The 11,003-nt window shown below is 36.8% G+C and overlaps 1 pseudogene; it reads left to right on the plus strand.

Annotated features, from left to right (window-relative positions):
• The first annotated feature begins 5,283 nt into the window (after positions 1-5,283).
• Positions 5,284-5,783, plus strand: LOC102468543 (cytochrome b5 pseudogene; annotated as a pseudogene).
• The last annotated feature ends 5,220 nt before the right edge of the window (positions 5,784-11,003 follow it).

Genomic DNA, 11,003 nt, shown 5'->3' on the forward strand with positions numbered 1-11,003 from the left:
AGTGAAAATCTCTCTCTCTAAAAAATAATAATAATAATAATAATAATAATAATAACAAAATAACAACTCAAGCAAACTGAGGACAGAAGATACTAACCAAGAACATTGTTTTACATATAAATACGTCCATACCAGCATAGCAAAATATGCTGGAACAGTGCCTGTTACGCGAACTTCTTAAATAAAATATAGAGCAGCCTGGTAGGGTGGCAAGATCACCTGGCATAATTGTATTCCAACTTTTGTTGTAAAGTTGCCATTTGATTTTGCTAGTATCTAAACTTCCAGATGTTGTTTATTTATTTATACAATGAGGAATCTGGACATTTTAGTTCTTTCAGATCTAAAATCTACCCCAAGAGTTTGAAGTCCCTTGGAGAGAAGGAGATTTTTGAGTCCCAGTATAATCATATGTGTTACTAATGGGACTTTGCAATCAGATTTTATTGTATGCATTTTTCCATAACTCAGATGTTAGGACAACCCATCTTTTCACTATTAGGACTGACTCTATATTAATCATAGTCACAGGTTTCAACAACCAGGTAGATAGGTCTTAAGTCATCCCAGCTATTAATTAGCTGCTCGTGGAGGTTTTCTTTAACACCAGCTCATGGCTTAACTTGAAGAATTTTAGTTTCTTATTCAGTACAAATTGGCAAGGCAGTTACCTTGATCACTTGAAATTTTCACATGCTGCTTGGAACAAAAAATTTTAAGTCTTTCGAAATGTATCGGCAAGATACTTCTTCTCTTAAAGGATTTTTTCTTTCAGACAGTAACTTAAAAACGTATCTGTCTAATCCCCACCTTTCCCCCCCACCCAGCATCCCTTTCTGATTGGGCAATGGCATGAATATTTTAATCCCGAAACCTTGATAAATTTGGAGTACATTTTAGAACTGTGATCTTTTCACTTTTTCAAAAAGACATTTAAGCTCTGGTATGGAGCCAGACACACTATTTTATAATAAATATTTGCAGAATGAAAAAAAAAAAAGACATTTAAGCTCTTGAAAAGTTTTGTATGAGCATGTGAAGTTTCCTTATGAGACACTTCACATTTCCTATTAACTTATTTTGCACGTTATAAAGAGGTTTGAGGTTTTAGGTTTGTTCTAAACATGTTAATAAAATGTACAGTCTGCCTATAGAATCTAAGCTTATTGTGCTTATTTCATAAAATATTGAGAATAAAAAGAGAGAAGGTTAAGAGGGTTCTTATATTTTAAAGGACTTACTAGTTTTAAAAGCTAAACCTTTCCCCGTTGCTCTTATCAAATGCATTAATTTGTGTGTGGAGGAGGTGTTAGGGCAGATTGGGGTCATTTTATACCATAGGGAAAGGGTGACTTTACCATGAGGCATTTCCATTCCTGTGGCCTTGATGTCTTAGATCATGCTATTAAAATTAAAACGCCACCCATAAGCCTAGTAATGAAATAATAAACAAACAAGGACAAGTATTTCTTGCCAATGACAGGCAGTTGTTTATAAGTATGCCTTAATCCACAAATTGCCTTCACTTAATTAATTAGTTTAATGTTTGCAAAGCACTTTGAAGATGAAAGGAATTATATAAATGTTAGAAATTTGAATGGACTCAATTCTTCTCACAGAGGCTGAGAGCACACCAGCTGCCCATCTTCCTAGATGAAGACAGGAGAAGTTGCCCTCTCTTATTTTCTTAGGGCAGTAGATTCTGATCCTGGGATACACTGGCATCTGATCTTATTGAGAGTTTAAAAAGTAAACTCCTTTCTTTGTATTTTACTAATTATAAGGGAGCCTATTTGAAAGAAAGAACTCATGTAAATAGTAAATGAATAAATGAACAAGTAAATAAATAGGTACAATCGATGACTCGGTGGTTATATGAGATGGATCCTACATGGCTGACTGCGCAGTATGAATCTTGTACCTAATGGCTTGAAAAACACACTGGGTGCATGTGCATGCATTCTGAAAATATAGAAAGGAAGGAGAAATGGAGTAGAAGGCATTAGATATGACCATGTCCCAAGGAGGATTCTCTCTCTCTCTCTTTCTGGAAAGGGCATACTCCCTGGCAAATTAAAAAATACATACAAATGTACATAAATCAGAGCCACTCTCTTGCCCAGGGTAGAGGATGAGGAGTGTCTGTCTCTCACCAACAGGACCGCTACGGTAGGAATATGCACCGTTAACTGAATGAAAGGGAGAGCAAGGATGATTCCTTCTGATACGGTCTCAGGGCAGTAGTCTTTGTATCTGAAACAGGTAATTAAATACCAAGTGAGTTCATTTCAATTTTGAACACTGTTACCTGAACTGCTTTCCCTTTTAGGCATTCTTTCTCAAACAAAAGTGATCATCACTATAATGAAGAATTTCAGTGATTTTTTTCACTTAATTCTGCAAGGGAGCAAACAGATGTATATTAGGATCATTAGTTAATTTTCAGTGTTTCCAATAACCAGAAGGCTTGTCTTTGGAGACTCAAGATGTCACTATGATTCTAAAAATAAAATGAATACTTGTGTTTTAATGTGTTTTGTCTTTTAACTCTATGACAGGAGATTCATGTAGGTATTAAAATTAATATTATTTCAATAAAATCAACTGGAGAGTACCAACATTTTAAATGTATTTTAAATTTATAATTCTTCCTAATGAAGCTTTTATATTTTTTGAAGTAATCAAGTACTAGTTATCATTGTTAAAGCACTATTATAAAATTTTTAAATATGTGTATTTCTTCATTTCTACTTATAAAAATGAAACAGGGATGGAAAAATTCTTTGATGATGTCTATTATATATTTGTAGCCTTTTTATGAACTGCTTGAAAGCATTTCTGAAAAAAAAAAATGATGGCATATGTTGTTAAAAAGGAATGATTAGGGGACCAGCAGTTAGCTTAATGGCTATGTTGCTGGACTCCCATGTAGTTGACCGTGGTTCGAGTCCCGGATCCGGTGGCTTAAAACTCACGCCGGGCACGTGTGCGCGTGTGCCCAAGATCCCGAGAGGAGAATGGAGGAGAAGGGATTGCAGCATGGCCGTCCAAGCTGGGGGGTGATTTCTCACTTTCTGTCTCTCTGTCTCTCTCTGTCTTTCTGGCAAGCACACGCGCCCTACAGCAAAAACCTCTCCAAACAAAAAAAAAAAAGGAATGATTAGGGGACCAGCAGTTAGCTTAATGGCTATGTTGCTGGACTCCCATGTAGTTGACCGTGGTTCGAGTCCCGGATCCGGTGGCTTAAAACTCACGCCGGGCACGTGTGCGCGTGTGCCCAAGATCCCGAGAGGAGAATGGAGGAGAAGGGATTGCAGCATGGCCGTCCAAGCTGGGGGGTGATTTCTCACTTTCTGTCTCTCTGTCTCTCTCTGTCTTTCTGGCAAGCACACGCGCCCTACAGCAAAAACCTCTCCAAAAAAAAAAAAAAAGGAATGATTATTACTCAGTAAGGTGTGCTCCCAAGGTAATATATGCACTGTCATTTACTTTTCAAATTTTATGAGCGGAGGAGACTTGGAGCATTATTTACTAAAGGAACACATTTTAAGAAAAATCTAAAGACCTCAGTTTATGTTTCAAAATTTAGAGAAATATTTATCTCTGCAGCAGCAAAATCTCTGAGATAAAATCTGGGGGTCAGTCTCAAAAATTAAATAATGCTGAAATTTTAAAGAAAGCCCAGATCACTTAGTTAATTTATTATTTCATCCAGCAATAGGAAATCGAAGTTCTTTGGCATAAAGCTGAATATGTACATGGTTGAAAAAATTGGGCATTAATGAAATTCAAAGATAGAGCACGGGTAGAACTCAACCTCTAAATTTATTTACTCTTTTTAATAATGCATTTTAAAAAGACAGAATGTTTGCTTGTGTATAAAAATGCCTTCCTATTCTTCAAAAAGTCATTTTTCTCTGATGAAAAAATGAAGCAATTTGTGATTTAGTAAGAGTTGATAAGAGTGTTAAGAATGTGGGATCTAGAATGAACATGACAGATTTTGAATTAAGGCACAATTGAGCAGTTAAGAAAATTACACACTAGCGGACCAGCAGATGGCAATATGGCTACGTTGTGGAACTCCCCCTTAGTCGACTGCAGTTCAAGTCCTAGAAAAACTCATTCTGGGCACTTGCAGGAGCTTGTGCATGCTACCCGAGATCCTGAGAGGAGAATGAAGGTAAAGGAATTGTAGTGTCACCATCCTCCCTGGGAAATGGTTTCTCACTTTCTGTCTTTCTGGCAAGCACACGTGCCCTATAACAAAAATCTCTCCCCACAAAAAATTGTACACTAAGGTTCTCATTTGTGAAATTCAGAAACTGCATTGGATCAGCCTGGTGGCACAGTCAGTAGCAAATTGAACTATAGTGCTGGAAGCCACATGGCTGACTATGGATTTGAGTCCTCTGGATGACCTGCAAATACTCCAGGTGCATGCATTTGCCCATGATCCTTACAAACTAGATGGCTGGGGAATGAGGTCCTGCTGATGTTGCTTCTCCTCTGTCTCTCCTCCTCTCACATGTGCATATGCTCTCTAGCTGAATAAAATAATAAAATGTACTTTAATGTACTCATCTATAAAACAATAATAACTGTAATGCCTATTATATTAACCTTGTTTTAAAGAAAATAATACTCAGCAATCACTTAGTTTAATGCTTAGTACATGATGGACATTTAACAAATGTTAGTCACTGCAACAGGAACACTTTCATTATACTTCACTTTTTTTATGCTTTGCAAATACTGCGTTTTTCACAGATAGAAGTTTGTGACAACCCTTCATTGAATAAGTCTAAGGGTGCCATTTTCCCACAGCCTGTGCTTACTTTATGTCTCTGTGCTACATTTTGGTAATTCTTACAATATATCAACTTTTTCATTAGTATTTTATCTGTAACAGTGATCACTGATCTTTGATGTTATTATTGTAATTATTTTGTCATTCCAAAATCATACCCATAATTAATAAATGTCCTCTGTGTTCTATTTCATTCATTGGCCCTTCCTGAGCTCTCTCTCCTCTTTTGGTCCTCTGTATTCCATAAGACACGATGATATTGAAATTATGAAAATTAATAGTCCTGCAATGGCCCCTGAGTGTTCAACTGACAGGAAGAATCACATATCTTTTACTTTAAATCAAAAGCTACACATGGGCTCTGGCACCCAGTTGGGACTAGGAGGAATGTTCCGGGTTGGGCTGTCTGAGTCACAGGCTTGGCTCCACCGGGCTCAGCTGTGTGTGCAGGTCCTGGCTCTCAGCCAACCGAGATGGCAGAGCAGTCGGACAAGACCATGAAGTACTACACCTTGGAAGAGATTCAGAAGAATAACAACAGCAAAAGCACTCAGGTGATCCTGCACCACAAGCTGTATGACTTGACCAAATTTCTGGAAGATCATCCTGGTGGAGAGGAAGTCCTGAGGAAACAAGCTGGAGGGGATGCTACCTAAAACTTTGAGAAAGTTGGCCACTCTTCAGATGCTCCAGAGCAGTCCAAAATGTACTTCATTGGGGAGCTTCATCCAGATGACAGATTGAAGGTAACCAAGCCTCCGGAAACTCTTATTACTACTCTTGGGTCAGATTCCAGTTGGTGGACCAATTGGCTGATCCCTGCTGTCTCCACACTGGCTGTCCCCTGATGTATCACATCTACATGACCAAAGATGAGTACCTTCTCAGAAGCCAGTGCAAGAAAAGACTACTTTGGACAAGGAAGACTAGAAGCCAGTGTTTGCTACTTCAACTGACAGAAACCTTCACCTGAAAAAATGCTTTCAATGTCTTTCCCCTTTCCTCCTTCATTAGAAACAAAACTAAAAGAACTGTTCTTTCTACTCTTGAACTTTTCAAGTGTGCCTTTTCATTCATCATTGATGAAACATCATTGATGTTTTTTTCAGTATGTAATTTGCTTATTGTAAGCATGATTCTTTTAAAATATATCTGGCTTTTAAAACACGAAAAAAAGAAAAGCTATGCACGGTTTATCTGAGTAAGGAAGACATGTTGAAAGCCAAGGCAGGCCAAGAGCTAGGTCTCTTGAGTCAGTTAGCTAGGTTGAGCATGACAAACTAAAATCTTGAAGGAAATAAAAGTGCTACTTCAGTGACCACACAAATAATAAGAAAATGAAGCAATCTTATCCCCGATATGAAGAAAGTGATAATAACCTGGCTAAAAAATCAAACAATTCGCAACATTCCTTTAGACCAACTACTGATCCAGGACAAGGCCTTAACTTAAATTTTGTGAAGATTGAGAGAGGTGAGGAAGCTGCTGAACGCAAATCTGAAGCTAACAGAGACTGGATAGTGATTTTTCTCTTTTTTTGAGACGCTTTTTTTTTTTTTTTTTGCCATAGGGGGGGTTGCCCCGCCCGAAAGGTTTTTTTTTGCCATAGGGCGTGTGCACTCGCCAGACAGAGAGAGACACAGAGACAGAAAGCAAGAAATCACCCCCCAGGGGGGATGGCCATGCCACAATCCCTTCTCCTCCATTCTCCTTTTGGGGATCCTGGGCACGCATGCACACACACCCGGTGTGAGTTTTAAGCCACCAGATCTGGGACTCGAACTGCCATCGACCACATGAGAGTCCAGCGACATAGCCATTACACCAACTGCTGGTCCCTCCTGGATCATGATTTTTAAGGAAAGAAGCTATCGCCACGACATAAAATGCTATCATATAGCATCACACGCTGTAGCCAACAATTTAATAAAAGGAAGAAATTATCACAGAGTTTCCAACCATTGTCCCATATCCTCTGTGTGATGCCAACTAAACTTAGTGGCAGCAGTGATATTTGATATATTTTTTTTTGATTGCCTGAGGCTAAGCTAGGAAAAAAAAAGAACTTCATTACAGTCTTAATAACAGAGTCTCACACATTTGGCTGGGCAGTTAGCAGTGGTTGAGACCATTTTGTGGAGTCATTTTTCATCTTTCCAAATCTGTAGAACGGAGGTTAAAAATACTAGCCTCTGGACACAAAATATTGAATTCTTAATGACTATGGAAGGATTGCAATTGCAGGTAAATCATTTTAGAGACACTGACAATCTACAGAGACTATCAGAAGTTAAAAATTTACTTCACTTGGTGCATACATTTGTCTGGAACAGGTAACTTTAATCTGAAAGTAATATATACCCTCTTGTTTAAATGACAATTGTGCCTGTTACTCCTGTGTAGGAATTATATAAAGAAGAAAGTAGACTCTCTCAACCTGAAGATAATGAACAGATATCTAGAAATGTATAGACATTGAATTAATATGTTTTCAAATAGATTCCAGAAGATGGTATGTGTAAGGCATCATCATTGATGGATAAAGATTTTTAATACATGATGATTATTTGTTGCTGTGAATGAGTTACCATATGCATATTAACCCTGAAGCAAAGACACTAATAATCTCTAACACACCAATCATACTTGCTTATACTGCATACCTTTAGTTACTCCTTTCATCTCTCATCTAATACCATATATTTTTTCCCTCATACTCTCTCCTAAAACTTGTATTTTTATCTCTCAGGGTTTTTTTTTGTTTTTTTTTCCATTTGTACCATGGCTTAACTTTGCAGTGGAATCAGAAATCCTAAGAAAAATTCATTCCTTTACTTTTCATACTCCACATGCATCCTTCTAGCCATCAATCTATATTTTTAATCATTCCTCTATTTCTGAATAGAAAGCAGAGACACAAACTATGAACCTCACATTCTATACACATTGTAAACTGGATAATGAGGAGGAAGAGACAATTAGGAAGAGATAGCAGGATGAGTTTATACATTCCTTATTATCTAGACATTTGTAAACTGTCATTTTTTGTCAGAAAGATGTATCAGGGAGTTAATGATAAATAGTGGAATACGTCGGAATAAAATGAGTTAAATGGATTCTAATAAGTCCATATTTCCTCAATGGAAAGTCTTTGCCTACCTACCTCCCTTACTTCTTTTTTCTTCCTTTTCATTTTTAAGACTCCCTTGTGCTTAGCTTATATACTAAACCACCACCCATTTATTTTCTGTTAAACTCACATCTTGACCTCTGAGTCCTACATATTCTATTTACCCATTTCCTACTCAAAACTGATGATTGTTTCTATAGCCTTCCCCTAGTACATACAACTCAAAGACATGGCATTACATGCAATCTTTCAATATTTTATCCAATCTCCCTCTCAGATATCATGGCCAAATTATCCTATGTAGTCCAATCTGTAAATTCTTTGTATTAAACCAATTGGTGTCAATGAACTATAACTAGTCATAAATGTTCAGGCTCTAGTGGTAAGGCAACCTTAGAGTACTCAGATCCATATCTTTTGGAATTTCATATTATGATTTCCTGAGCAAATCTATCTCACTTAAAAAGTTGTAAATTCTTTGACATAAGGCCATTATGTTTTATTGGAGTTTTTATCTCCAGTGTTTTGCACTGTGCTGAATTCTTACCAAACGTTGAATAAGAAACACTGACTTAAACAATGAATGGGAAATTTCCAATAGAGCAAGGAGGAACGATAAAAATGGCATGTAATATTCTTCTACATACAAATAAGGGTTCATTAAATGCTCAGGAAGAGCTGAAACTGCTTTAAAGAATCTTAAGCATTCTAATATTTCCAATATGTTAAGACCAATGCCTATACTTTCAAAAGGAAAACTACATTCAGAGAATTCATACACTATGTACAGAAAAGTTGGTGTTCGTCTATTATATCAGAATGCCTGTCTTACTTGTTTTACTATATCAACACGGAAAAGGAGACTTTCTTGGATTTATGAATAGTAAGCCCAATTATTTTATCATTATTTGTTTTGTTACTGATAATAGGCTCTTTGCTCCTACATGTTAGGATGACAATAGCATAGGAAGCCATCACTGGGAAAAATATAGGCTATACCTAATGCCATCATTGTTACCATGCATTAAGTATAATTACAATAAATTATGGCTGCCCTCAAAATCAAGTATTCGTTCTAGTGTTCCAGGAGGAAGGGACATTTTATCCAATAGTTTCTGTTTTGCAGTGAAAGGCAATCATTAGCAATTTGGTTAGACCACTTAAACTTATTTAATAGTCAGAAATGTTAAAGTCCTTTGGAGATTTTCTAGTTAATAGAATTAACCTGTAGTGTAATTACACGTGTCTGAATTAAAGTCTTTTCTCAACGATAATACCTACAATAGAAAGTCTCCAGGGATAAAGAGATTACAATTCACATTAGTGGTAAATTCATTATCAGAACCACATTTACTCTTTTGGTCTTGATCCCTGAAGGATTCTACGGCCGCGTAGATTCAAAGATTTGCCCTTTCTCACCAACAGTCGATCTTCCTTTCATTTCAAGGAATATTACCCTTGATCATAATTTCCTAATCTGAACTTTTGGACAAAATTATTTGCCCATTTTTTTCCTACTCTTATTAGGGAGTGTTTCCCTATGCAGGTACAATCTGTCGTCTAGCCTAGAATATGGCAAGGGCGCTGCTAAGGAATCAACTGAATCACTGCAGCCAAAGTCTTGCTGAAGTTTTGAAAATTAGCTTAATATCTGTGCCAAAACTTCATCTGCTCTAGGCAAGCTTCCCAAAATAATCCCAAGAGCACAGTAACTGCTGGATACCCAGTAATGCTTCAACAGCACCATGTTTATGAAGAACAAGAAGAAAGTGAGTGTGTTTACCTGCCTCTAGTATTTACACACGTGAAAATGTAAGTGCCTATATTTTTATCTCCTTTTTTGGGTTTTCAAAGATGTTCCTTATGTCCTCACTTTGAAATCTCTTTCTGTCTCATGTTGTTCTCCCTGGACAGGTTGCATGCCCTGTCAGTGGATGATACTGAATCTCTTTTATTTGCCACTGTAGGCAGCTAAGTTGTACATTTTCTTCTCTGGAAGTTCTTAAAACCCATGCCCCTGCACCTGTTTGACTTAAGAGAGCATTATATGGTTTATGTGTGTATTTTTTCATTTATTTTTTAGTACAGTAACAAAGGCTATAAATTGGAGTTTAAAATGAGAGATTCTGTTGTATTATTATGAAATAGGTGTGTTATTATCCATTAATCTCTGGATTTCTTTGTATCTTCTCTGGGCATGAGAACACATGTTTTACAAATATTGTGAACAAGCAAAACTATACTTTTTCTAGTGCCCTTTTGGGTGGAGTAAGAGTATCTAGTCACGTGGTGGCAATTGTAAACGTTCTTGCCTCCAAATAAAGAAGTATGCCTACAGCTTGAAAACCGATGACTAAAAGTTCATGATGGTTGTATGTCTTTGTTTCTATGTATAGCAGAGTACTTGGAATATAGGAGATACTCAGTAAGAGAACACAAATTAAAATCAGCAAATGAGGAAATTACAAGCGGAAAAAAAGACAGTAGTGTATTGTTGAAACTGCACTATGACTAGTAGCTGGTCAAGTTAGCTAGCTCTTTTGGATCATTAACTAATTACCTGAATAACCCATAAAAATATCCCAATTTTTGAGCTTCTATTTCCCATATTTAATGAATTGTTCTGTTTCTAATGTCCCTTCCAGATCAAACATTTTCTAATTCTCTGGATTTCTCAGTAAGATACTATTATCTTTATTCATTAAGTTATAAAACTGAAGCTGATATTAATATATAATGGACTTCCCAAACTCTGATTAATAGTTAACTTATTGGTAGTCCCTCACATTCCAGGTTCTAATACATCCTGGAGCATTTTTCTTGGCACTTTTATTGGTGAGATAATTGCACACTTCTTTTCATATATTTATTTTTCTTTCTTTCTTTCTTTTTTCCTTTCCTTCTTTCTTTTATTTATTTTTTTTTAAGTTTTCCCATAGAGTGCATGTGTTTGCCATAGAGAGAAAGAGAGAGACAGTGAGAGGAAAATGAGAATCCACACACCACAGGGATAACCATCACCCAATCCCTTCTCTTCCAATCTCCTCCTGGGATTTTGGGCAC

The sequence above is a fragment of the Tupaia chinensis genome, unplaced genomic scaffold (assembly GCF_000334495.1).
Source record: "Tupaia chinensis unplaced genomic scaffold, TupChi_1.0 Scaffold000100_1, whole genome shotgun sequence".
Classification (NCBI taxonomy): domain Eukaryota; kingdom Metazoa; phylum Chordata; class Mammalia; order Scandentia; family Tupaiidae; genus Tupaia; species Tupaia belangeri.